Source organism: Perca fluviatilis, chromosome 14 (assembly GCF_010015445.1).
Source record: "Perca fluviatilis chromosome 14, GENO_Pfluv_1.0, whole genome shotgun sequence".
In the NCBI taxonomy this organism is placed as follows: Eukaryota; Metazoa; Chordata; class Actinopteri; order Perciformes; family Percidae; genus Perca; species Perca fluviatilis.
In genome coordinates this window covers 33,263,817-33,267,465 of record NC_053125.1, presented here as the reverse complement: position 1 = coordinate 33,267,465, position 3,649 = coordinate 33,263,817, and positions in this window count along the sequence as shown.

The window sequence follows — 3,649 nt, the reverse complement described above, 5'->3', positions numbered from 1 at the left end:
GAATAACAGTCAGAATATTTCAAATCAAAAAGTCTGAATATTTTCATTATAAAAGTCTGAATATTTCAAGTCAAAAAGTCTGAATATTTTCAGTATAAAAGTCTGAATATTTCAAGTCAAAAAGTCGGAATATTTTCAGTATAAAAGTCAGAATATTTCAAGTCAAAAACTAAAAATATTTTCAGAATAAAACAGCATCTTCAGTTTGACTTTCCTCCCTAAACTCCCACCTTTGTGTCCCAGCAAAACTACGTTCACACGCAAACTCGTATTCAGAATATTACAGGTCATGTAAACATTATTTCCTGTTTGGATTTTCAAAATAAAACCTTATCCGAATACAGTATTTTCAGATTAAGACATGTGTGATGCTCTGGTATTATTCAGGTTTTAGAGGCATTATACAGAAATATTTCAAGTAAAAATAATAGAATAAAATTTGGCATATTTCAAGTAAAAAAGTCTGAATATTTTCAGAATAAAAGTCGAAATATTTCAAGTAAAAAAAAAAAAAATCTAAATAATTTCAGAATAAAAGTCAGAATATTTCAAATCAAAAAGTCTGAATATTTTCATTATAAAAGTCGGAATATTTCAAGTCAAAAAGTCGGAATATTTTCAGTATAAAAGTCTGAATATTTCAAGTCAAAAAGTCTGAATATTTTCAGAATAAAAGTCAAAATATTTACTGTAAAAAAAAAAGTCTAAATATTTTCAGGATAAGTTGAAATATTTCAAGGAAAAAAAATGTATATATATTTTCAGATTAAAAATCAGAATATTTCAAGTCAAAAAGTCAGAATATTTTCAGAATAAAAGTCGAAATATTTACTGGAACACCCTGGGAACTTCCCGTTACACACGGCTGCATGTAAACGGGAATATATATATATATATATCTTCCGTTAGCCGTGAAAACAGCTCAGAGGAATGTTGTGTTTTTGCAGTATTTCGTGTGAACGTAGTCTCGGTCTCAGTGTCTTACTGTGTCTGTCTGTTTCCTGTCCAGCAGTCTAACTGTGTCTGTCTGTTTCCTGTCCAGCAGTCTTACTGTGTCTGTCTGTTTCCTGTCTTACTGTGTCTGTCTGTTTCCTGTCTTACTGTGTCTGTCTGTTTCCTGTCCAGCAGTCTTACTGTGTCTGTCTGTTTCCTGTCTTACTGTGTCTGTCTGTTTCCTGTCCAGCAGTCTAACGCGGTCTGTCTGTTTCCTGTCTTACTGTGTCTGTCTGTTTCCTGTCTTACTGTGTCTGTCTGTTTCCTGTCTTACTGTGTCTGTCTGTTTCCTGTCCAGCAGTCTTACTGTGTCTGTCTGTTTCCTGTCCAGCAGTCTTACTGTGTCTGTCTGTTTCCTGTCTTACTGTGTCTGTCTGTTTCCTGTCCAGCAGTCTAACGGTCTGTCTGTTTCCTGTCTTACTGTGTCTGTCTGTTTCCTGTCTTACTGTGTCTGTCTGTTTCCTGTCCAACAGTCTTACTGTGTCTGTCTGTTTCCTGTCCAGCAGTCTAACTGTCTGTCTGTTTCCTGTCTTACTGTGTCTGTCTGTTTCCTGTCCAGCAGTCTGTCTGTCTGTTTCCTGTCCAGCAGTCTAACGGTCTGTCTGTTTCCTGTCTTACTGTGTCTGTCTGTTTCCTGTCCAGCAGTCTAACTGTGTCTGTCTGTTTCCTGTCCAGCAGTCTAACTGTCTGTCTGTTTCCTGTCTTATTGTGTCTGTCTGTTTCCTGTCTTACTGTGTCTGTCTGTTTCCTGTCTTACTGTGTCTGTCTGTTTCCTGTCCAGCAGTCTTACTGTGTCTGTCTGTTTCCTGTCCAGCAGTCTTACTGTGTCTGTCTGTTTCCTGTCTTACTGTGTCTGTCTGTTTCCTGTCCAGCAGTCTAACGGTCTGTCTGTTTCCTGTCTTACTGTGTTTGTCTGTTTCCTGTCTTACTGTGTCTGTCTGTTTCCTGTCCAGCAGTCTTACTGTGTCTGTCTGTTTCCTGTCCAGCAGTCTAACTGTCTGTCTGTTTCCTGTCTTACTGTGTCTGTCTGTTTCCTGTCCAGCAGTCTGTCTGTCTGTTTCCTGTCCAGCAGTCTAACGGTCTGTCTGTTTCCTGTCTTACTGTGTCTGTCTGTTTCCTGTCCAGCAGTCTAACTGTGTCTGTCTGTTTCCTGTCCAGCAGTCTAACTGTCTGTCTGTTTCCTGTCCAGCAGTCTAACTGTCTGTCTGTTTCCTGTCCAGCAGTCTAACTGTCTGTCTGTTTCCTGTCCAGCAGTCTAACTGTCTGTCTGTTTCCTGTCCAGCAGTCTTACTGTCTGTCTGTTTCCTGTCCAGCAGTCTAACTGTCTGTCTGTTTCCTGTCCAGCAGCGGCAGCAGGAAGCGGCCGAGCCGAGCCGAGCGGAGTCCCAGCGTGGAGATCATCTACGAGGGAACCGTCGCCGGGAACGCCGCGTCGCCGCCCGCCGCCAAGCGCCGCAGGAAGCCGCGCCGCCACGCACGCCTCAGCAGGTACACAGACGGCGAGTCGTACGGCTGGAAGGGAAAACATGACAACACTCAGTTTACCCAAGATGCACCACTGTTTCAGCCTCAACAATAACACACGTTTTTACAATTAAAATACGGTTTGTAGCTTGTTTTGTGTTTGTCAACGCTTTCCTAGATGTTTTTTTGACCTTTTATGGACGCATTTGTTACTCTGGCCTAAATATAGCCTATATAGATAATATTTCTGATTATGGCATAGCTTTCTCCCCACCCAATTAGGCTAATAAAGTAATGATAAAAAAAAAAAAAATGCTGGCTCAAGGGCTCGGGCAGAGAATCTAAACTCTACTCAGAACAATCCTCATCTAGATAACACACACACACTGTCACTCAGAACACACTCAGGGCTAGATTCATCAAGCCGTTGGCGCCCTGTTTCCAGGCGCTAATTGGTCGCAAAGACGGACGTAACCGATGCGGGCTATTTACAAACAGGGCGCACTCGGGTAAAATCGCAGATTGTCTGCCACATGAGCGAGAAGAGACAAGTTGCGCTTTCAATATGCGTTCGTGGGAGGGTCGTGGGGAAAGTGGGAGTTCCACCCAAAAAGGTGGGAGGATAAGCGCAAAGTCGAGTTTCCTCGTAGACCTTTATATGCCGCTGGTGAAATGGCAAGACGAAGACATAGGCGAGGCTGAACATATTTTTAACACGAGAATCACACTTTGTCAGTGAACACAATATCATTTAGCGTTACAGATCAAGCAGCCATAATATTATTATAATAATAATAATAATAATAATACAGTTTTTCACGATCGCTATGACAATTTTTTCAATACTTTTAACAACTTTCCTAAACTGTTAACGCACCAACACACCTACAACACACAATTGGCAAAACAGTTAATTTCATGTTCAAAATCACACATTGTAAACTAAACTCCAACACTAATTTTCAAAATACAATAATTCACTAACACAATACACTATGTCTACCAAAACAATGCAATCATGTCTCAAAGTCAAATAATTCTTGCAAAACACTAACACATGTTCTCTCCCAACAGGAACATTTAGTCAATCATAGCACAATGTCATACAAAACACTAACATCCTATGGAATTACAGAAACTGCATTATTTTATATGTGTCAGCCAGGTCTGCCCTTATAGAATAGACAATAGT